This window comes from Amblyomma americanum, chromosome 9 (assembly GCF_052857255.1).
Source record: "Amblyomma americanum isolate KBUSLIRL-KWMA chromosome 9, ASM5285725v1, whole genome shotgun sequence".
Classification (NCBI taxonomy): domain Eukaryota; kingdom Metazoa; phylum Arthropoda; class Arachnida; order Ixodida; family Ixodidae; genus Amblyomma; species Amblyomma americanum.
In genome coordinates, this window is record NC_135505.1 from 136,616,162 (window position 1) to 136,641,588 (window position 25,427).

Consider the following 25,427-nt stretch of genomic DNA (forward strand, 5'->3'; position numbering starts at 1 on the left):
TGCCTGATTGAGGCGACGTGTGTGTGCTTCCCTCATGCCGAGACGACGGATTGAGATAGGCTTATTTAGTGAAGTGTAATTGAGAATCGCACCACGGATTAATTTTATGGTCTCATTGTTGGAGCCGTTTTTTATTTTATTCACCCTGCAAAATACACGCGACAAGCATCCAATAGTCAGCACTTCAATTGTTCCACAAAAAGGCAGTTTGATTAAACGATATTAACGACTATTTGACGTTGTTTTTTGACAGGGATAACCGACCGCGGCGGCTGCGTTTTTATGGAGGAAAAACGCTAAGGCGCCCGTGTGCTGTGCGATGTCAGTGCACGTTAAAGATCCCCAGGTGGTCGAAATTATTCCGGAGCCCTCCACTACGGCACCTCTCACTTCCTTTCTTCTTTCACTCCCTCTCTTATCCCTCCCCTTACGGCGCGGTTCAGGTGTCCAACGATATATGAGACAGATACTGCGCCATTTCCTTTCTCCCAAAACCAATTATTATTATTATTATTCCACTGGCCTTCTGCATGGAGGCATTGGTAGAGCAGCACCCGCATACTACACACGCGCTCACCGGCGGACGAAAAGCGCGCGCTCTCGACCGAGATCGATTCCGATTGGTCGTGACGTCACGCGAGCCGGCGACCAATGGCGGCGCGGCGGGTCGCTCGGTGCCCGGAGCGTTCTTTCGGAACGGTTCATTCCGCGTCCCGTGGCGATGGCTGCCGCACGTGACTTAGGTGCCTCGGAGCGCTGCTGCGCCGACGCCGCCGACAGCGCTGATGCCGCGATGCTGCCTCGTTGACACGGCGTGCAAGGTGAGTGGAGTGCGGTTGCTGCTCCGGATCCCCTGTCATCCTCCTGCCTTCGACACTAGCGGCGTCATCGACTTGAACTTACAGAACCACCGCGACTCACTCCGCGGCAAAGTTGATTTCACTCAAACATAAGCGTATTCACTTGTCCGATAGTTGAGTAACAATTAACGAGTCACTTTACCTACCAAGCAGATCGCAGCGAACCCTGATCTACTCTGGCAATGGCCGTCTCTTTTGCAACAAGAATTTTTAACTAGTCAACTTGGTGAATAAACTTATTTGGCAATTAGTTGTCGGCATCTTGCGGTTGACGTTTCGGTGTATTTTTGCTGTTCAGCGTTTGAAGCAACGAAAGGAACACATGCACATGCGTGCACCCCCCCCCCCCCCCTCTTCCTGTAATGCCTTTGAGCAGAAATGAATGAAATAAAAAAACAATCCTTAAAGGTGAGATTATCCAAGGTAATCTGCACTTTGGACATTGCGGTGCGCCATTCTGGATAAATGTGATGCGTTTGGTGAAATTAAACAATAAAATATGATTTTTTTTGCACTGGTTTTGCATTACGACGAGCGAATCACGTTAACAATTTTCGGTGCGTCAATGAATACGATTTCATTTAGCGTCATTCGCGAGCTCATTTTTATTCTTCGGCTATAGACTTTAATTTCTGAAGGAAAACATGCACTATATCACAAATACACCTTTGCTACCGCCTCTTCGGCACTTCTACAAACGAAGATTTAGTGCACCCTTTGCATGCACTAGCTCATTTTTCTTTATCCTTTCCAAAACTAATAGGACTAGTTTCGTGTAGCCTACCTTTGTTAGGTTAATAACTGCCAGATTTCGTGACTAGCGTGCTCAACTAACTGTGCACATCACTGCACCGCCTTTCTGGTCGGGCGTCGCAAACACAGAGGCTCACATTTCGTGCTTTATTCACACGCGTCTCAAGTACTTTAAAAATTATTATAAACAACAAGGCTGTGCCTCATAAGTTGGAAACGAATTCTGCTTCACAGTCAGTTCAATTTTTGAATTCTGTGTTGCCGCGTGTGAGCTTAATACTGCTGTAAAAGCGAACGCATAAAACTTTGCCCCGGTCTCGAGATATATTAACCGCTGTCGACAAATATGCAGTGACGAATACGATGCTGCAATTGGGTTCTCCACTGACTGTCCGCCGCTTATTACTGGCGTTTCCGAACTGTAGAATCGATGTCATATTTGGTCTAATGATTCTCACTGGTTCGACAATTAAGAAACGCCTGGAATGGGTCTTCGGCCCCTCACCTCCCCCCCCCCCCCTCCTCCTTAGCAGAGCGGAGGGGGGAGTACAAGAGAGAATCGTTAGCCAGTTGCAACGAAGCATATATGATGCACTAAAACTGTAAAGTGTTGCCTAAAGCATTTTAAAAGAGCACGCTGACATATAGTTGACAAGAATATCGGCGAGAAGGCTGCTGCAATCTCGTGATATTCTGATAAAAAAATGTTTGCTTAGCGTGACTTAATGCCACCTTATGGAGGCAATCGATGCGCTTATACACGTAATATGGCAGAAGATTGATTTTATCGCACAGTATTCGAAGGTGCTTTCGTTTACGAAGCGATAAATTTGCAGCGAGATGCTAATTAGCGTTAGATTAGGAGGTTTAACTTTCACAGGCTTTACGTGGCTCGAGCGGTTATGAGAGAAAGACAAAAACAAACGATGTGATTCGAGTTATTCGGTGTGACTGCGAGTTAAGTAGCTTCCATTTGGGGAAAAAGATCTCATACTTGAGCAGTGCAACTTAATATGCTGATGAACAATGATTTCACGTAGGAGCAAGTTTAAGCGGAGAATGATAAGGACGCTTGAAAGAAAATATACTAGTGTCGCAGCCTTATTGTGCACTTTCTGAATTGCAAGTTCTAAACATCGAGAGTCTTTTCATGCAGATCTTAGTCTAAATAAACTTGCAGTATGTTTCGCACAGGGCAAATTGGGTGATGGCCAGGTAACTATTGTGAATCATGTGAGAAAGTGCAATAGGGATGCAAATAGACACAAAAGCCTAATAAAGCATGTAAATTGTTGCAAAACATTTGAAAAATATTGAAGGTAACTTACATCGACTACTTGTGGTGCTTCGCGCGCCCGTTTTGTCTTGGCGGAATGACACAGTCGGCGCTTGTACTCTAGACTTTAATATTGGTGTCCGGTGGGAAATAAAGTAATAGACTTTATTTCAAGGCGCAAATGAACACCAATATACCTTGAGAATTTGCACAGTTCTACATAGCTTTGGGCAAACATTCCGTTGTGGAGACACTCCTATAGGTCATGGGTACAATGGAGCTGCGCATGTATGTGTTCGTCAATGATTTGTGCTTCCTTTGGAGTGATGAGAGGTTAAAAAAAATCGTAGAATGTTTTTCATCTGCGCCAACTATGGTGGTACGGCTGACATTCCAGCACCAGTGACTTTTGCACGTTATTTTTTAGTTTGTTGAGTCTTCACATTTAACAATTTCTTGCTTCTGTTGTGTGTCCAAGTCTTGCAGATGGCAGTTTCCCACTTTGTCTGTAGAAAAAAGTCGGGACAAGCCTTACTTCGGTGCCTGCTACGATCTAGTTCTTTGCCCATCAAAGCAATGGTGCTGACATGGAGTCAATATAGGGTTTATTCAAATAATGTAGCGTATACTCCATTTTGTGTACTTTGCGGTCAGTGTAAGATATTTAGCCGGACTAATTAACTTGAAAGCAAGCACCCTGGACGCCGTGAGCTGTCGTGCAACCCTTACAAAGGTTTCTTTAGACAGTCTATAGACTGCCAATAGTCTTATGTATATAAAGGTTATAGACTGTCTATAGACAAATGCTAGAGAATAGTTTATAGGTAATACAAATCCTACAGAAAGCCTATAGAGAATCTATGGATTTATGTCCATGCACTTTTAGTAGACGTTTTTCTATTGACAGTCTATAGACTATGAATAGACAAAAGAAATATCTATATGAAGGCAATATAGGCTATAAGAAGTCTAAAGACTATATATAGACAACTTTGATAATTGAAAGCACAGTGCGCTAAAGCAGCCTCACATTAAACGCGCGATACGGCACCTTTTCATAGTTTAAAAGCGGATTTTTGCTTCATGTAACGGAATTCGATTTCCCTTAATAACAACAGCCTGAATGTTATGTTCAGCAGATTTTAATCGCGATAATTATTTCATATGAATATTCCGCTGTGTATTTGCAAAAAAAAAGTTTGTTTGCACTCATTTATGTATGCGGAGATGCATGGCCAAGAGAGTGCAGCCGCACGGAAACACATGAATTACAGAACCCCATCGAAAAGTGAATACGGTTGATTAACTTGATGGGGAATGGTAACTCTAAACTTACATCAAACTCGAAAAATTGTCGCAGTTATACCACAAAATCGTCTAACTTTTTATCTCTGTGGCTAATTAAAAATACTTGAAACTATGTGGGCTAATGAATCAATATAAGCCAATGACGCGCTGTGGCAACATTTCATAAATTTGTAAACAGATGCAGCAAAAATGGCAGTAGTATTTTATCGAGAGCCCAACATGCTTCTTCACGTTGGCTATGTGCTAAATAACTTTGCAAAAGGCACATTTTAACTCAGCGAGCTATTACCGTTATTACGGCAATAATAATAATAATAATAATAATAATTGGTTTTTTTGGGGGAAAGGAAATGGCGCAGTATCTGTCTCATATATCTTTGGACACCTGAACCGCGCCGTAAGGGAAAGGATAAAGGAGGGAGTGAAAGAAGAAAGGAAGAATAGGTGCCGTAGTGGAGGGCTCCGGCATAATTTCGACCACCTGGGGATCTTTAACGTGCACTGACATCGCACAGCACACGGGCGCCTTAGCGTTTTTCCTCCATAAAAACGCCGCCCGCCGCGGTCGGGTTCGAACCCGGGAACTCCGGATCAGTGGTCGAGCGCCCTAACCACTGAGCCACCGCGGCGGGGTTACGGCAATGCCGTGGTCGTAAGATATCGCCCCTGTAAAAATTGTATGGCTGTAACAAAGAAGACTGTTGTAGCAAGAGGTCACCAACTCCGCTAAGTTTAGGATTTTTGCTGTTTTATTATGGTTGAGAAACGGTGGTAATAAATAAGCGGAACTAGAGCACGTAGCACAGGGTGTCCTGCGCTGGTTTAAACAGAAATAGAACACACCATGTGCCGGTGAATGGACGGGTAAAATTGCTGCGAAGACATTGACCCGATTAAGACACGTCCACTGAGCATGGCGTGGAGGCCGCTTTATGGGAAGGTTGCGAGACATGAGACAACATTGTACCCCGTGTTGAGGGCGATAATAATCTGCGAACTTTTGGGTTGATATCTTTATATGGCCCATTGGTTTGAGGAGACGGCTTGTAGTTAACAAACCGGAGTTTCGTGTCCGCTTTTGTACAGTTGTAACACGAGTTCAAAGCACCGTGTAGAAACAGAGTAACAAAACAGTTAAGGTAGATGTACGAGCAATACGGAATAGATAACTTAATTTCAACTCAAAAACGAAATTTGTGCTTTTACTGATGCGCCAGACTTGTGATTACATGGTATGGATCGTTCATCGAGAGAAAAATGCATAAACAAAAATTATGCTGTCCAGTTACACTTTGACATGGCACACGGAGATGACTTTCCGAGGTTGTTCTGTCGGCAATGCCAGTTTGACAAACGTTCCTATTTCATTAAAAGGCATGGACGTGCTCGTCATGACCTTTGTTTATAGATAAGACAAAGCACTGGGTTGGACCCATGGAGAAATAATACACGGAAGGCATTGGCTTGGTTTGGTTTTGGTTTTCTCGGGGTTTAACGTCCTAAAGCGACTCAGGCTATGAGAGGCGCCGTAGTGAAGGGCTCCGGATATTTCGACCACCTGGGGTTATTTAACGTGCACTGACATCGCACAGTGCACGGGTCTCTAGAATTTCGCCTCCATCGAAATTCGACCACCGCGGCCGGGATCCAACCCGCGTCTTTCGGGCCGGCAGCCGAGCGCCATAACCACTGAGCCACCGCGGCGGCTTAAGGAATTGGCTTATCGTGATTTTATTCGCGTGGCTAATTAACACAACCACTTGATCTGATAACAGGTTTAAAATGACAAGTTTTGAATTTTCGACAATGCTAGTTAGCGTGAAGGTTTCGAAGTGAGCTATTGCTGTATCAGATGCAGAGATTTACCAAGCCCTTCTTATCCCCATGCGCAAGTAGGTCTATAAAGGCCGTGACACCGATAAGATTTTAATGCTTTTGAAAACGATGACGATCGTAAGTCTGGGCCGTTGACAGCGGGTTATAAGGGGATCAACCTTATCAAAATGGTATCTATGCTGTCTATAGACTTCTTATAGAGTCTATTGCCTTCCTGTACATATTTCCTTTTGTATATTCATAGTCTACGGAGTGTCTATAGAAGAAAATATGCTGAATGTGGATGGCCATATATCTATAGGCTGATTATAGGATTTGTATTGCCTGTCGACTAGTTTATAGGATTTGTCTGCAGAAAGTTGTAGACTTTATAGTCATAACCTTATAGACAGTCTATAGACTGTCTAAAAGAAGTTTTGTAACTACAGGAGACAACACGCAAACCTTTTTTGCTTTCTTTCGTAGAACATAATCGTGATCAAGGAAATCTGGCAACAATACCATAATAACGATGGTATTGTTAGAATCTCGATACTGATGGCGATAGCAAGTCTAGTCGACTGAAACGGGTTATTGGCGCCAGTGGGAAGACTGTATTAAGCGCAGCGCTTTCTCATGGACTTCAGCGTAGCACACGAACATGAGTTATCACATATCTGATATCAACACCGCTAATAACGACACCACCATAGCGACAGACTCGCACAGACTCCAGTGAGAAGCGAAGGCGACAACGGATGTTGACTTTCCGCCTTCACGCCTGACCGCATTACAACAGACAGCATCGCGCGCACACACAGGAGAGGGGGGGGGGGGGGGGGGCTCCTCTCAGTTCCCCACTGTGCTCGTCCACATTAATCCGTCGAGATGGGTTGTCGTACGGACACGTGCTGTTACGCTTTCGCAAGCACACGCACGGAGAGACGCGTGTCCTCTCCGCGGTGGCTGGGCGAGCGCGCATCAGAGCGTGAGGATGCGCAGCCTGCTCTGAGTCCCGTGGGCTTACAGCGTTGGAAGGACGTGCGCCATTGTGAATGGGCGCTCACCTGCCTCTGTGTGCCATGCCGAAAAAAATGTAGCGTACTAAACTGAGCTATCCTGTGGACTGTGCTACATGGGACAAACAGGGAGATACGTGAATGACCGCTTAAGATAACATGAACGCTCATTGGAACACCCCCCCACCCCCTACGAAAAAAATAATCTCGCTTTACATTGGCGTGAGTGCAAATGCACCCCAGCTTTCAGCACGACCACAATTTTGCACAGGCATAGAGATCAGCGCACGCGCGAAATAGTCGAAGCGTTCCTGATTCATTCCTTTTCTCTTTCACTTCCTCCCTCATCCCTTCCCTTACGGCGCGGTTCAGGTGTCCAACGATATATGAGACAGATACTGCGCCATTTCCTTTCCCCCTCAAAACCAATTATTATTATTAAAAGCAAGAAAAATGCGTGAGCAAGGCATCTCTTGCGCTAACTAAAAATAAATTGACTATCTCAGCGGCTGAGTGACTAGTGCTGGTTTTACCTCTTTCCTTCGTTCTTTCTGTTTGTTGGCGCACTCAATCAGCGATGCAATGCTACTTGTTGATTGTGCTTAGATTGATCTATTTATTGCGCCATCATAGCAACAAAATCATCAGTCGAAGTCAGCTCCTTTAGTCCTGTCTTTTTTGCGCTGTACCTTTTCCTGCGGAATGTACCGACTAGCCTAGACAAACTTATTTATTTATTTATTTATTACAGATACCCTAAGGGCCCTTGGGTGAGGGCTTTACATGAGGGGTCCTTTTGCTAACCCACATTTTGCCAAAACACCGCGAATTGAACCGTGTGGTGTCCAGATGACCACGTCCAGAATTCTTGGACGAAAGTTTTGAGTATTGCAATATTGTAAGGCCCTGTTATGGAAATGTTGAAGGTAATGGTTCGTTCTTCCGATCCGTAGCAAAAACTTGCTCTTAAAGTTTTTCCATCGCTCGCAGCATTGAGCCGTTCAGAATGCCATAGAAAACGTTTTTGACAGTAGCGGAAACGTTAATACTGGCATAAAAATGCAAGCTTAGCTGCTCACGGGAGATCTGCGGATATATTGATTGTCATAGTGGAATCTTATAATATGTGAAAAAAATTGTGTTCATAAACTGGTTCCGGTTCAAAAATGCTTTTTTCCAGAAACGCTGGGTATGTGCTAGCTTTGACACTACTTTCGAAACTAACAAGGCTCGAAAATTTCTACAGAACTATGTTGCCAAATTTGCGGTGCTCAATTGTCTTTTTGGCTAGCCAAAAAAAAAAAAACCCTCTGCGCTGGCGTTGAAGCTGCAACGTGCACTATGGCCTCGAAGAAAACCGCTGGTAATTCGTTGTGGGCTCAGTGGAAAGAAAAAGTTGTTTTTTTCGTTTCTTTTTTTACAAATCTTGCTCAACTGCCTTATTAGCTGACTCATTCCTATCCCATTATACCGCCTTTAACGCATTTGTGCTGAAATCGATTTCTATTGTTAAAGCTAGGTGTTGTTTGGAAATTTAGCGAATCACAACGTAAATATAAAAAAATGCATATGCATTGTTGTCACTCTTGGCTCCTGCGAAGTTGCAATCACAAGGAAATAGAGTAGAGGGAGTTTTTACTGTCGCTTAAGCATTTACAGTGGCCAAGAAAGCTTCACTTATTTGGCCTTCACTTTTGGGGTGTGTGTGAGCAGGCAGAGTTCCGTCTAATAATAATAATAACAATAATTGGTTTTTGGGGAAAGGAAATGGCGCAGTATCTGTCTCATATATCGTTGGACACATGAACCGCGCCGTAAGGGAAGGGATAAAGGAGGGAGTGAGAGAAGAAAGGAAGAAAGCGGTGGCGTAGTGGAGGGCTCCGGAATAATTTCGACCACCTGGGGATCTTTAACGTGCTCTGACATCGCACAGCACACGGGCGCCTTTAGCGTTTCGCCTCCATAAAGACGCAGCCGCGGCGGTCGGGTTCGAACCCGGGTACTCCGGCTCAGTAGTCGAGCGCCCTAACCACTGAGCCACCGCGGCGGGTAGAGTTCCGTCTTAAATCAGGGCTCTCTCTTTCGTATAGACTGGTTGGGAAATTGAAAAGGAGCCAAGCGCAGTGGTGCCTCTGCCATTGTTCAGAGGCTGTGATGGAAAGAGAGAGAGTGAGAGGGAGAAAGCAAAGTGTGATGTTGAGAGGAGGCAGGGGTTCAACCGAGCGGAGCGGCGATTTTGAACCCGGCCGACCTTGGGGGCGTGCCCGACACCGGAACGGAGCCCCGGGACCGAGCCGCCAAGCACAGGCCTTCTGACCCCTCCTCCACCTAGGGAACCCTCCTCCCCCTCTCTGTGTCCTCCTGCTTTCTCCGCCTCGCTTAGAGTATCGAGTTAGTTGCGCGCATTACTAACGACGCCTAAACCGTGTAGAGAGTATGGAAGCGTACCTGTTGTCCGAGTTGAGTTGAGTTGAGGTGTTGAATGCTACAGGTGGGATTAGCCTTGCTTATTCTGCCGGCAATTGCTACACCACAGCGCCACTTATATGTTAATAATGTCCTAAAACCTGTCGCATCTACCCCGCTATGCGCACAGTCTCTTATAATAGCACACATTCCTCTCCCGCAGTCACCATCTTTGCACACAATCACTCCACACAGTCCACATCACAGTCCACTCCAGAGGTCACCATCTATGCACATATTCAGTCACAGTAGAACATAGGCCATTGTAGTGCCACACTCCATGCACACATTCACTCACAGTATAAAGTAGTCCACTCCGGAAGACACCATCTACGCATACATTCAATCACAGTAGGCCATAGTCCGTTCCTGCTGTCACCAATTAGAAACAAGATCAGTGTCCTGGAGAAATGTTAAAAGAAGGCGTGCAGCCTCCCTTCTGCACATCTGGTTTCCACTCGGGTAGACAATGTCCTGCACTGTGCTGTGACGAGTTTCTGTCTTCTTGAAGGAAGCGAACATCACACACCTTTCCGCGTTATACTCTGGGCAGTACATGATATAATGTTCGATATCTCCGCACGCACCACATAAAGAGCAGAGCGGAGACGATGCCATGCCCGTCTTATGCATCCAGGCAGGAGTGCGAGCAGAGGCCGTGCGAATTCGATGTAGAAGGGTCGCCTGGGATCTTCTCAGTCTCTTGGTCACACATGGCTTGTGGGGCGCACTCCACAGGGTACTGATATGATCGAACACCGTTTTCTTGTCGAGACTTTTTCCATCTTGAGATACTTTTTTTGATGGACTCCTTGAAAGAGCTTTATGGGCGAGATTGTCTGCCACCTCATTGCCTCTGACTCCTACGTGAGAGGGCACCCATTGGAAATACAGAGCAAAGCCTCTGCTGCGCAGATTCTTCACCAAGCGTAGAGAGCTTATAGACATGACATCAGTAGGGAATCCGCGCTCTAACGTCTGGAGGGCAGAGTTTGAATCAGTTAGAATGACAACAAGTTGAGCCGGACAAGACCCTAACTTCCGTAAAGCCGCCACAATAGCAACACTTTCGGCCGTTGTGGAGGATACGACAGCAGTAAAGCGTACAGACCACTTACAGTCCAAAGAAGGAATGTAAAAAGCCGCTGCGCTAGCTTGTTTGACCTTGTCCACAGAACCATCCGTGCAAATTTTAAGATGGCGGGAATACTCTGTTTCCAAATGCTCAAGTACGTTGTTGTCCGACTCGGGCGACACTTATCGCAAAACGGCAAATGTTCCGGAGAGACTAATGAATGTTATTAACAAGGCAGTTGAGCCTGCGTTTCATTAATTTTTTCTGGACTTTCTGTGACATCATACACGGTGTCAGAACCCCGATATGTTCTACCAACGAGTCGATAAGTTGTAATTTTTGAAGTAGCGCTTCCTAACTTGAAAAACCCAGGTGGGAAAGTGAGGGGTTTGGACAATAGAGGCCTCCTTTCTCTTAACCTCTCTGTCGGATCCTTGTTTCGCTATGATTCTGCAAATTCGGTTAACAAAGATAATAGACGTATTCGTTAACAACTGCTCCCAGCGCCAGCAGCGCTAACGCTACCTTTCATCTATATTCAATGCTTAATTTGTTTAATGTGGCTTCCGCTTTCTATATGCTTCTGTCTGCAGTCCTGAATTTCTGTGTGAAAAAAAAGCGTCTTCGCTTATTGAATATGGTGTGATTTGCTGCCCTTTTTTTAGACCCCCCCCCCCCAATTAAAAACGTGTCAATATTGAGAAATGGTTGTTGATGGCTACAGACGGAGAAAGCATTTACTTGTTCAATGAAATTGCTGTGGGCAACTCCACAAGAAAGCAGAATGGAAATTCAGTTTTGCCGGATATCGGTATTTGAAACGATGGTCTCAGTAGTTACGTACACAGTCTGGTGTTCTTTGTTTTCAATTTTTTATTTCGTCAGCATGTCACTAACTCTTGTGTAGAGTACAGAACAGTTCTTAAGCTTTAAGCAGGTAATACACTCGTTCTCGTGCATTGCCGTGCAATGACAATCATAATTATTTTCTTTTGCAGTACCTTTTTGGTCAAGTTTAGGTAACATGTTCAAGTACTGTTGCCTCAATGAATGCACCTGGCGATACGGCTCAAAACGAGAGGTGTGCTCGAAAACACGATGATGGCTCTTTCACATAGAAAAAAAACACACCGAAAATGTGCTGAGCAGAGAATCCGTGCTGCCTCTCATGTTGTATATCACAGCGTTTACATCTCGCGTTGCCATTAAGGACTTATCTCTGTTGTCACTCATTCCCACTCTCGAATCATTCTAAGAAAACAACTCTTTTCTATGAAAAAGAAAAAGAAGCAATGCAATAAATCTTGAAAATGGCATTATTCTCTTTTTTGTGTATAATTTAAAGTTTATTTAACCTTTAACGTTAACCTCTATTTACCTCTCGTTTCACCTCGAAGATCTTCGCTCACGTGTTTTGCAGGACAGAACACCCAAAAAGGTGTAGTTTCACTAAGCACGTACTTTAGAGGTAGTATCTCCCCCAATCCCTAAATTTCCTCAATATGTATCTCTCGTTCACTTAATAAGCGCTGCCTGTAACACGCGCCGACGGCTGTTCTGCGACAAAACGCTGGAAAATACACCTCAGCGGTAAAAAAGTGTAGGAAACATGACTACACCCCAGGAGGTGTAGTCTTGAGGCGTTTTGATTTGTTTACACTTCCTCATACCCTAAACAGAAAGGAGTAAAAAGAGAGTAAGCTGTTTTCTATACAACTCCCTTTTATCAAAACGAGTTCACTTCTTTTTTTACTCTCATATAGGCGTATTCTTATTTAGAATCCAGAGAAGGTGTAATCTGGCCTTCGAGTGTATATTTCACGAATGACCTCTTCTGTGAGCATTAAACCTTTCTCCTTCGTATTTCTACGCAGTAGGAAGGGAGTAAGCCGTCTTCTATCGCACTTCTTTTTGTTAAAAGGGAGTTTACTCCTTTTTTTACTCCCATTTAGGCGGATTCTTGTTTAGAATGCAGAGAAGGTGTATTCTCGTCTTCGGGTGTATACCTGAAGAACGACCTCTTCTGTGGCCATTAAACCTTTTCTACTTCGTATTTCTGAGCGAAACAATGCACGCAATTTCTTCTACGAAGCAGACGCCAGCGAGGCGTGCAGACGGCATCCACTGTTGTGCGCCAATGACTCGTGTCGGTAGCGCGCTGGGGCGCGATGCGAACGGCTTCGGCGATGGGTCTCCCGGGGAGAGGCCGCCCTGGGCGAGCTCGGCGGTTTGGTAAGGCGCCCTCTAAGGCTGCGATCATTGCCAAAAATCGAAAGACTTGCATTGTTTGCGAGAGTGTTTGTCGGTGTGCGCGCTGCTCGGCACTTTCACAGCTGCAGACAGTGCCTCCCACAATCAACACGCCAGTCGCAGAACTTAAAAAACGATGCAGGTATAGTGGGGAGATTTTGATTGATTGCCATATCAAGCATACAGGCTATGCTCAGTGCTCATTAAGCACAAAAACAGAATAATCACTGTTCATGTGGAGCAAATACGGAGGGAGGCATCACAATGAAAGGGGCGAGCTGCTATTATTAGACTGACCTTCGAACTTTGTATGGCTCATTGCAGATGGATGGGATCCACTGTTTCGCCAAGCGCGACTGGTGAATGGAGCTTCTATAAGCGCAGTAAAATGAGAATCACCGCTCAAGCTTCCAAAGAGCACGTCCACTGTCTTTTGTAACGGCAATATTTGGGAGTTGAACAGCCTTATAATTTCGTCTTTGCCATGTCCAACATTCTTGTACGAAAATTTATGAATATTGGAAAGTTGTATGGTACTGTTATGGAAATATTGGAGATAACGGTTCATTATTCTGATGTGCAACAAGATCTTTTTTTTAAATTGTTTCCATCGCTTGCATCGAGCGATGGAAATTCAATAGGGAACGCTTTTGACATTAGCAAATACGTTACAGCAGAAAAGGCAAGCCTATCGACGGGAATCTGTGGATATATTGGTTGTTATGGTGAAAACCTACAATATACTGAAAAAAATTGCGTTCATAAATTATTTCCCGTTTAAAAACGCTTTTGTCCAGAATTGTTGCTTATGAGGAGCTAAACAATCCTTACAGAAATGGTCTATAGACAGTCTACAGACTTCTTATAGACTATTGCCCCCATATAGATATTTCTTTTCGTCTATTCATAGTCTATAGACTGTCTATAAACAAAAGTCTACTAAATGTGCACAGCCATAAATATGTAGATCGTCTATATATACTGTCTACAGTATCTGTATTGCCTATAGGATTTGTCTGTCGTAATATTTAGACTTTATAGACAAAAGTCTACGGCCGGAACCCAGAAAACCAGAACCTCTGTACACATTGTCCATTTCTGCTCTACCACCACCGGTGCCCGCTGTCTTTGTTCCTTATTTGGGCTACTCTAAGCTGTGTGCGGCTCAGCTCGTGTCCCCGGAGAAATCCTTCTTGAAACACAATAGGCTGTCAAAAGAAAGTCAATACGAGGCAACGCAATGCAAATTACGATTCGTACAGGACCCTTTCTTCTCATCAGGGAGGCCGCGCATGCTTCAATCGCACATGAACAATTATTTATTCAACCTTCCCAGCGCCATTGAAGCGAGGCCCGTCTCTTGTCTTTGCCGACAGCAAACACAAATCCTTCGTCCACGGTTGCACAGGGCTACGTGGCGCCGTGTTCGTTTGCCTGAAGGGCGTCGCCGGCTTTTCTTTTTCAAGTGATTGATCTCACGAGACAGCTGATCGCGAAACGCGTAAGTCAATCGCCACGTGGACTTCGTTCAACAGGAGCTCCGACAAGTGTCAGGAGGAACTCCTTAGGATAGCTCCGATGACGCAGGACCTGTGCACTCGCTGCATCACTCCAGCGCGGAGGCAGTACACGGGGATCCGAGCCTGACAGGCTGTGATGTAGGCACAGAGGTGGCGGAGCGGCGCGGTCCGCTGCCACCGCCACACACGCGCCTCCAGTCAACCGCGAAGTTTATCACTGGAGGGCATCGGGCGATGTGTCGAAACCGCGCGCTACACTAGCGCCGCCTAGAGACAGGAAGCGCGAGCACTTGTCATGTGGAGCCCATAGTTACCGCCGGTGCCAACGGCGTAGTATACGTTGGGTCTGGGTGGGTGGTGCGGCTGCTACGACTCTCATAATTAAACACTGTCTATAAAAACTTACAGCTAAAGGCAGTGTCTAGTTGGCCGATATCCGCCTCATCACCATCTTCTAACGTTCCTCCGTGCTGTCATATAGCTCTTCGGTGAATGGCTTCTTCTGACGACGCATTCATCTCAAAGAGAGTACATCCGCATGCAGAAGATTGCAGAACCGCAGCAGTAGCTCAGCTAGTAGATCGTCGTACGTGAAATGCGGAAGCCGTGGGTTCGGACCACACCGGTGGCATGCGGTTGACTTTTCTTCTATTTTCTATCTTTCACCCAAAAATGATTACGCTACTAATTTTCCACTTTGGTCAACAACAGCATTATTAAAAGAAGCATTCCACTACGCTTTCCTGAGTTCCAGACTGCAGTATGTGTAGACTTCTTTCAAGTGCAAGCGCGGGTTATAACTGTATAGCTTTCGTGGTGTTTCGGTTGCTATAGGCTTATTCAAAATGCGAAAACACTATTTCAGTGGACCAGAATGCTCTTGTTTCAACTCTCTACACTCAAGAGGTTGAGTCTAAATTCTGTAAACTTTGGAGACCATTGTTCTCACATTTCATGAACTTCTCCTTTTTAGAGTGTCGTAAGTGCCTAACTCAGCGACCCAAAGCCATGGGGTCCGGACTCTTCTGAGCATGGCAAATCGTATCTGGTCACACTGAAAAGTGCTCACTGTTACGACTTGGTTGTAAGCCTAGCATGCGAATGCGGACCTCAATAAGTTGAACGGCAGTGTGCACAGCTTCAACTTTGGTAGCCCGAGTATTCAGTGTCTGAGCGATGGTGCATGCCGCGCACCAGGTCTCATCGGACCACTATTCTTCCTTCAACCACGGTGAAGGCGCTGCGTACAGGTTGGCGCGAGGTCGAATCCCCCAAGACCATGACGCGAGCGCTATGAGACAAAGATACACAGCTGAAGTCTATTGTTTTCTGGACTCGAAGGTCTGCGATAGTGCTCAGCCGTCGGAGGCTTCGGCCCTGTACGACACGCGACCTCTAGTTTGTTGATGGCGCGCTCGGCTTAGAAGCCTTTGATTCATCGATAGAGGTCTTCCATACATAAAAGCATTTGGCACATTAGTGGAATGGTTGGGAAATATTCTCATTACCATCATAACTGGCCGCACTGTGTCTACAACGAGACAATGTGTCTGTCTGGCCTCATGCAGGCCAAAGATGAAGTTCAACTTAGCAGTTTACCTCTGATACTAGCCATGACACCTTAAGGCGCGTTGCCAACCTTGACCATATTTTTGAAGGGTTACCGACCTTTACCATGACGGTTCCATTCATTTGGTGCATCGTTCTGGCCATATAACTTCTGGTACTGGATGTATGAGAATTCACGCTTTGTTCAATGTATGCAGTGACTTCTAATGCCCTTTGGTGTAGTTGTTTCTCTTGTTTCCTTTTGTGAATAATTAGATATCAGTGGAATTAAACTCAAGCCTAGTGTTATCTATAAAGCGAATAGAGCTTCTAAGAATGTCGTCCTGCCTTGGTGTACGTTCGGTGAACCTGAAATTTTTTAAGGGCACGAGATTTATTTCATCTGTCATCATTCAGCCAGGTAAAGACACAACCTTCCCCCCAGATCTTCGATATGTCCCGGCCTGTCCAGCAACGGCCACATTAGTGTCAGCTAACTTATTCGAATCTCATAACTTTACCTCAGTCTTTTCAGCCCTAGACTACGTACTAATTGGCGTGCTATCCTCTCTGGCGCCACCCTGGGAGAACAAACCGCCAGAAACGTCTTCTTCACTACGAGTAAAACCTTAAAGCTTAAAGTGCTCCTTAAGGATTTGCTTTACTTACGAGGCCAGAACTTAAGATTCCGGTCTTGCGATACACGATCCGGTTTCAACCGAGTGCACCTAGTCCAGGACCGTGTCCGATGGACAAGGAGATTTCAAACAGGGGAATGATTTCAAATCAACCTGATCGTACTGCGGCTGCAAAGAATACCTACGAAATATTTTTTTTCTAAACCAGGGACACGTGTAAAGGAAGTCGAGTAAGTATTTCGTTGTTAAGTCCCTGCTTTATTTGTACTGGACGTGGTGTCAGAGCACGGTACAGAGCATGGGCGTTACTGACATGTCGAGCAGGATAGAGCACCAGAAAGATGAAAACGTGATGAACGAAGTGGCACAAAGCAGCAGCAATGGTCACAAAAGCTCGACTTCGGTTTCAGGATGCGCCCTGAAAATTGCCTCGCGTTTGGAGTCAGCCCAGCCGCCAACTCAGAGCACGGAGCTCCAACCAGGCGCTTCCAGTTAGGATAGAAGTTGTGGTATGGTTATGACTGTTTTTCTTCTTTTTCCGGCGTAAACGACTAGCGAGAAAGCGTCATTCGCATTCTTCACGCGAGCAGTGCCTGCAAACTGCACCCCTTTCTGACGTCACTGCAGCCTTTCATGATTAACGAGTGCGGGAGAAAGCTCGTTGGGCGAAGACAGCAGCGCTAGACACGACAAACTCCAGAGACTCTGGAATGCGGTCAGCCGCCTGGGCTGCACTCGGTCGCCGTCTGTAGTAACACTCGCGTTTTATGTAACGAGCAACGTCATTGTGCCCTGTGGCCAATAGGAGCACGACAATGAGGTTTCTTTCTTCCCTGCCTTTCTTCCTTCACTTCATCTTTTTCTACCTTTACTTCGTTCTTTCTTTCGTGGCTAGCGCGCGCGACACGTCTGATAACCGCGCTGGTCCGAGCCTATTACCGTTTGTGTCGTCAGGCCGGCATGTAGGTAGAATACGCGACGGTGGCGAACGCGAATTCCAGTAAATGTTTTCTCCTTTTCAGCGCACTGCGATCCTTCTCTGGAATTTCTATGGCAGCCTATTTTTGTCGCTCCATTCATGGCGGGAGCTATGCAGGGGGTGTGAGTAGGCAGGGACTGGACTTTTGAAGTGCTCTGCGACGCCGCGCATCCGAGCCGCTCTTATAAAAATGGTCTATAGACAGTCTATATACTTCTTTTTGTGTATTCATAGTCTACAGACTGTCTATGGACAAAACTCTACTAAATGTGTGTAACCATAAATCTATAGACGGTCTTTAGACTTTAAATGATTTGTATTGCCTATAGACTGTTATATAGGGAGCCTATAGACTTTATGAACAGAAGTCTACGGAAAGTCTATAGACTGTCTAAAGAAATTTTTGTGAGGGCGCGCACGTGGCTTGGACGAGCTCGCAAGTCCCGGGTCGTGCTTGGCTTAGTAGTGGACTAGTAGGCGGCTCTGCAATGGCCACCTATAGGGGAGAGCTGCCTTTATCTCTACCTGATGTTCTACGCTAATTTTCTGTCTATTGCTTATGCACGTTTAAGCCCCAGTTTCTTAAGAGTCTTTTCGCTATTCCTTTTATACCCACCTTCCTCTTTTCCCCTCATCCTGTGTGACTGTTAAGGCATACATGACGTCACCCAACGGTCACCGAAACCAAGAAGCATAGGAGATGGTTTATTTTTTGCATTGTGGTGTTTATCAATGGGATATTAATGGGGTAATTACTTAAAGATAATTGGTTAGAAAGCAGAAGAATAACCACATGCCGCCGGTGGAATCCGAACCCACGACCTCCGAATTTCGCCTCCGGTGCTTTACCAAATGTTCTACGGCTACGGCTGTCCAGTCTTCTGCTTTCGGGGGTATTTATGCGTAGTGTAAACGAACCTTGACAACGTTCACCAGCGCCAACCTCGTCCATAGCGGCGGACGTAGTACTACCTGTATTACGTCGAGTGCTACGAAGGAACATGGCCGAACGGTGAGGGCGGAAGCAGTGCGAGAACCCTCTTGTGCTACCTAATGCATCAAGACTGCCAGAACCGAGGCCCTCGTTAAACTATTAAGCAGACAAGGGAATTGAAAGAGGGCCTTGTTATGACATACATGACGGAAGCCAACAGTCAACGGAACCAAGAAGCATAGGGGATGTTCTTTTAGTTTCTTTTAAAAGATATCAGTCGCATTTGATAGTTATATGGCGCTGCCCGTTAGGTTTTCTGTCTTTTCATTGTTAGCACTCACGCACATGATAGCAAACATAGGCGTGGTGTCAGTGATTGTTTAAATGGAGGCGAGATTTCGACTTGTCAGAAAGATGTAAACTGATGTGGGCAAATAGACATGAAAGGAAGAATTACAGAATAAATTACTTTTAGATAAACTACTCTAGAAAATTTTCGAATGAGTTCTAATCACGCTGGCACTAATTTTGCGGACAATAGCTGTTTCGTCAACAGCGTGAAAGGGTGTTCGTAGCGCAGCGGATTCACATGACCCGGTGCCGTGTGCTCAAGCATTGGAGTGGATGTTTAATCTATAGGGATAGTATTAGTAGATAGCCATTCCGCAGATGGCGCAATAATCGCACATATATACTTGGGCTATAGCGATACTGTGGCATATCTGATACGTATCTGGACACGTAAAAAAACCCACTGCCGTTGCCAAATGCGACTGCATTCAGCCCGTAGACTTCCAACAGATGTTATAGCTTGGCCTTTAAGAAACACGAGCGGGAATTTCTTTGCTACCATTGTCCTCTAGGGTCACCCTTGATTAACACCTCCGTTTGTAGTATAATGACCTTACAGCTCTCAGAGTACCCCACCTTTATTCTTTAATAGCGTGCAGTGTATCTATCATCCCCACTGAGAAATAACGTTTCCCAACTGCCCTTCAGCATAGTTTTTAAACCTGACTTGTCTTGAATACGTAACGGCTTTGTTACGGCGCCTTTCACTTACAGTCTCCTCGGTGCCATAAACTTTTTAATTCACTCACTTACCTCCGTTTGTTGACCGAGTTCCCTTTTCACATTTCATTGCGAGCTTGTACTCGCACACTTTTTCATGTGCCCGCAGGACCATGCAGATGCTTCTTAATAAAAGATACTTATTCATACATATATCATCGCATATGTCAGAGTCATCTGGACGGTGAGAAAGACTGCCTTGAGACGCTTGCCTGCAGTCAAATATTCAACGGTCGGCGGGGTCACAGTTCTGCAAGAGGCCTGAAACGGCCGTCTAGGCAGTTCAAGACCCCTGGAGAACTTGCCCAGCGGCGCAGACTTCGTATCAACCGCCGAGACCAGCTGTGGCCGTCTGGATGTGTTGCTGGCGAGATTGCGGCCTATGGGAACCTTTTGGAAGGAAACGGGAACATTGAAAGACGCATTGTGCCGCGTCGCGTTGCGTCGTGCAGTTGCGAAGTACAGCTAGGTGTAGTTTAAAAGCGAACATTCAGTAATAATAATAATAATAATTGGTTTTGGGGGAAAGGAAATGGCGCAGTATCTATCTCGCATATCGTTGGACACCTGTACCGCGCCGTAAGGGAAGGGATAAAGGAGGGAGTGAAAGAAGAAGAGGTGAGGTAGTGGAGGGCTCCGGCATAATTTCGACCACCTGGGGATCTTTAACGTGCACTGACATCGCTCAGCACACGGGCGCCTTAGTGTTTTTCCTCCATAAAAACGCAGCCGCCGCGGTCGGGTTCGAACCAGGGAACTCCGGATCAGTAGTCGAGCGCCCTAACCACTGAGCCACCGCGGCGGGGATGTGTTGCTGCCGAGATTGCGGCCTATGGGAACCTTTTGGAAGGAAACGGAAACATTGAAAGAAGCATTGTGCCGCGTCGCGTTGCGTCGTGCAGTTGCGTAGTACAGCTATAGGTGTAGTTTAAAAGCGAACATTCAGTAATAATAATTGGTTTTGGGGGAAAGGAAATGGCGCAGTATCTGTCTCATATATCGTTGGACACCTGTACCGCGCCGTAAGGGAAGGGATAAAGGAGGGAGTGAAAGAAGAAAGGAAGAAAGAGGTGAGGTAGTGGAGGGCTCCGGAATAATTTCGACCACGTGGGGATCTTTAACGTGCACTGACATCGCACAGCACACAGGCGCCTTAGCGTTTTTCCTCCATAAAAACGCAGCCGCCGCGGTCGGGTTCGAACCAGGAACTCCGGATCAGTAGTCGAGCGCCCTAACCACTGAGCCACCGCGGCGGGGATGTGTTGCTGCCGAGATTGCGGCCTATGGGAACCTTTTGGAAGGAAACGGAAACATTGAAAGAAGCATTGTGCCGCGTCGCGTTGCGTCGTGCAGTTGCGTAGTACAGCTATAGGTGTAGTTTAAAAGCGAACATTCAGTAATAATAATTGGTTTTGGGGGAAAGGAGATGGCGCAGTATCTGTCTCATATATCGTTGGACACCTGTACCGCGCCGTAAGGGAAGGGATAAAGGAGGGAGTGAAAGAAGAAAGGAAGAAAGAGGTGAGGTAGTGGAGGGCTCCGGAATAATTTCGACCACGTGGGGATCTTTAACGTGCACTGACATCGCACAGCACACAGGCGCCTTAGCGTTTTTCCTCCATAAAAACGCAGCCGCCGCGGTCGGGTTCGAACCCGGGAACTCCGGATCAGTAGTCGAGCGCCCTAACCACTGAGCCACCGCGGCGGGGATGTGTTGCTGCCGAGATTGCGGCCTATGGGAACCTTTTGGAAGGAAACGGAAACATTGAAAGAAGCATTCTGCCGCGTCGCGTTGCGTCGTGCAGTTGCGTAGTACAGCTATAGGTGTAGTTTAAAAGCGAACATTCAGTAATAATAATTGGTTTTGGGGGAAAGGAAATGGCGCAGTATCTGTCTCATATATCGTTGGACACCTGAACCGCGCCGTAAGGGAAGGGATAAAGGAGGGAGTGAAAGAAGAAAGGAAGAAAGAGGTGAGGTAGTGGAGGGCTCCGGAATAATTTCGACCACGTGGGGATCTTTAACGTGCACTGACATCGCACAGCACACAGGCGCCTTAGCGTTTTTCCTCCATAAAAACGCAGCCGCCGCGGTCGGGTTCGAACCCGGGAACTCCGGATCAGTAGTCGAGCGCCCTAACCACTGAGCCACCGCGGCGGGGATGTGTTGCTGCCGAGATTGCGGCCTATGGGAACCTTTTGGAAGGAAACGGAAACATTGAAAGAAGCATTGTGCCGCGTCGCGTTGCGTCGTGCAGTTGCGTAGTACAGCTATAGGTGTAGTTTAAAAGCGAACATTCAGTAATAATAATTGGTTTTGGGGGAAAGGAAATGGCGCAGTATCTGTCTCATATATCGTTGGACACCTGTACCGCGCCGTAAGGGAAGGGATAAAGGAGGGAGTGAAAGAAGAAAGGAAGAAAGAGGTGAGGTAGTGGAGGGCTCCGGAATAATTTCGACCACGTGGGGATCTTTAACGTGCACTGACATCGCACAGCACACAGGCGCCTTAGCGTTTTTCCTCCATAAAAACGCAGCCGCCGCGGTCGGGTTCGAACCCGGGAACTCCGGATCAGTAGTCGAGCGCCCTAACCACTGAGCCACCGCGGCGGGGATGTGTTGCTGCCGAGATTGCGGCCTATGGGAACCTTTTGGAAGGAAACGGAAACATTGAAAGAAGCATTGTGCCGCGTCGCGTTGCGTCGTGCAGTTGCGTAGTACAGCTATAGGTGTAGTTTAAAAGCGAACATTCAGTAATAATAATTGGTTTTGGGGGAAAGGAAATGGCGCAGTATCTGTCTCATATATCGTTGGACACCTGTACCGCGCCGTAAGGGAAGGGATAAAGGAGGGAGTGAAAGAAGAAAGGAAGAAAGAGGTGAGGTAGTGGAGGGCTCCGGAATAATTTCGACCACGTGAGGATCTTTAACGTGCACTGATATCGCACAGCACACGGGTGCTTTAGTATTTCGCTTCCATCGAAACGCAGCCGCTGCGGTCGGGTTTGAACCCGGGAACTCCGGATCAATAGTCGAGCGTCCTAACCACTGAGCCACGGCGGAGAAACCAGTTCTGTCCAGGAGTCCTGGTCTGAGCCACTTCATACGCATGCGTGACGAGGACGTGAGGAAAGCAGCCAAAAAGGCGAAGGAAAAGAGAGAGATACAAGCGACGACAGATTGGATCCAGTATGGTCTCGTTGTGTGTTGTCCTTAATTATCCTTCGTCTTTTTGACTACCTTCTTCATCAAATAGTTGTGTCACTACTCCTGCATTACACACAATAACACTTGATGAAGGAAACGCTGTACGACTTTGGTTGTGTTTTGTCCCTACAGCTGGTTTTATTACGTGTGACCATGTGCTATCTGGGCCAGCTATCCCAGTCTTTTTATTCAGCATTAAAGTAGAAAGTGTATTGTGGATATTACTATTTGAGAGGAACGCTGTTTAGAACGTAAGAAACGGTGTGCTTTTCTTGCTAATCTTTATGGAGTAATGTTATTGTAAAACTAGTACAATGTTCCGTGACGCGGCCGACTACAGCACGGAGGTTGATCTACAGTCAGTCTGCCGCGCTATTCCGCGCATGCGCGCGCCCAGCGGCGCTAGATATCACCGCACGCTATCACGTGGCGTGGTCACGGAGGGGAGGGGGGGGGGGGGGGCGACTCTCTTCTTTTAAATGCATTTTTACTTTTTACGACTAGGCTTCAGGCCTCTCGCCGGATGCTCCCTCCTGAATTTTTTTTCCTCCCTGGTGCGAGCCGATTGTCCAGCCGATATCCAAGTGCGACAATGGTTTCCTGTTGGTATCGTACACCGCCTGTTATAAAAGACCCGGCGAGCCTGGAACCATTTAGTCATTCTCATTTTATTCTTCCCTTTACCATGGACATCCGTTCGTAACAATCCTGAAATGACTGTCTTTCTGGCTGCGTGTCCTTCCACCTCACACGTTTTGAGTCGGTAAACAACAACCTGCACCGCACTGATGTTATGCTTATGACGTAACGGGCTGGGAGCCAGCTAGAACGCACACAGCGTTTACCATATACCTGCTGCTTCCCATCACCCCTGTCGCCTTGTGTTCATCTCTTTTTTTTTGTATATTCAGCGGCGGCGCGACGCATATAATTTCCAGATCAAGCAGGGGTGACTGCGACGCGAGCGCTTACATAAAGGAGCAATCATCCGTGTAGCCTTAGAATAACAACTCAGTGCGCATGCGCGGGACAGGACCCGAGAGAGCATTCCTGCCCCCCCCCCCCCCCCCCCCCCCCCGCTCCTTTTCTTTGCCTTTTTTCGTAACGGAAGTAATCGGAATCACGTGATGGGAAAAAGTACCACGGTATTCGCTGGGTGATCTTCCTGATGTTGCCGTTAATTTCCGGTTTCAACAGCCCGGTGGAAACGGTGGGCTTCGGGCCAAAACTCTGCCCGCATAATCGTATTCGTGGGCGGAAGTCACGTGACGAAAGGGGCGACTTCCGGCTTGTCTGTAGGGCTGGTATGCGAGGTCCGTGGAGGCATCGGTATCAAGGTAAGCGTGTTTTTGTGGTACAGAAATAGAATCGCTTTCAGAGCGTGGATTGCAGGAAACGTCAGCTGTGGCGAGCTTTCAGGAATCGAAACATTTCAGACTCCCTGCGTGGTCAGAACAAAAGGACACGTCTTACGGAAACACAGTGTTTTTTTGGTTAATCGATTGAATAAAGAAAAAGAGACAGGATTCTAAAGATTTTGTTTCTATATGTATACTATTTCTGGCATCTGAGTATTGATGTCAGTGATAATGACAGATTGTAACAACCGCAGATTATAATCAACAGTTAGAGATAAGTAGCACCGCTTTTTGGGAGTAGAAGCGAAATTTCGCTTTGGTTTTAGCTTCGCCCATGTGAATAGTATATATAAAAAAGAAAGTCATCCCTCAAGAGTCTTTTCTGTACAGACAGAACATCAAGATAGATAGCAACTAGTTTTATACTGAGATTAACTTGTTGCGTTATGTCAACGGGGGTTAACCGTAATAGTATTGAATAGGTATAGCGTTTGCCCAAGAGATAGTAACTTAGTCGTTTACGAAGGTTTAATCCCTCACTAGAGTATGCGACGAATGAGATCCGCACACCGCAATGCTTGTAACTCGACTGTAACAGTTTCAAAGACGTCTCGCCCTTTGTTTGCTCAAACCATCGGTACTTAGCAGCGCCTAATATCTTGGCTCTGCACAAAATGAACTTGTTGCATAAAAAAAGGGGAAATTTAAAAGACCTCATTATATTATTATATTTCACCCCGCATTACTGAACATAAGGCATGCATGATCAATCGATTTCACGGGAATGCCTAAAACACAAGGTACAAGTGTCGATCAGCAAACGTATCAGAACTAGTGCCTAGAGAACTGGTTTCTTTCTTTTTTTATTCGGCACTTAATTTGAACAACCTTTCAGCCTAAGTGAAAAGGGTGAAATGCCTCGGAGAGTGTTGTCTACATTGCTATCGACTGCTTGCAGTGCAGTCCGCCTACAGGCTGTCTATGTACATGGCACAGAATATCTACAGACTACTACTACTGTCTGTAGTACAGTAGAGACTGGCTACAGTAGTCCGTCTCATAGACGGCTTATGTAATTTCTAAAAAAATTACAGCTGTCTCAGTGGCTTAATTATTTGCCTAGGAGAACGTCAAAAGTCCGGGCACTTTCCACCCTATTATTGTTAGGGACCAAAGCGCTTGATGTTCCTGCAACTCAGCCAAGTACTTTTAGGCAGGAAACTCTGCAGGACGTACACGTCATCTGTGGTTGTCTCCACATATAGAAGGAACTGCGCAAAGCCGAGTGATGCATTGATCGAGATCTGGACTCTGGGCATACTTCTCGCGAACAGCTCGATTACGTGACTATT

The 25,427-nt window shown here is 46.3% G+C and overlaps 1 protein-coding gene across 1 annotated transcript in view; it reads left to right on the forward strand.

Annotated features, from left to right (window-relative positions):
* The first annotated feature begins 720 nt into the window (after positions 1-720).
* Positions 721-25,427, forward strand: part of LOC144105594 (adenosine receptor A2b-like) — a 154,204-nt gene continuing 129,497 nt past the window's right edge. The window contains exon 1 of the mRNA XM_077638714.1: positions 721-821. The gene's annotated coding sequence lies outside the window, so the exon portion shown is untranslated. The remainder of the gene's footprint in view (positions 822-25,427) is intronic.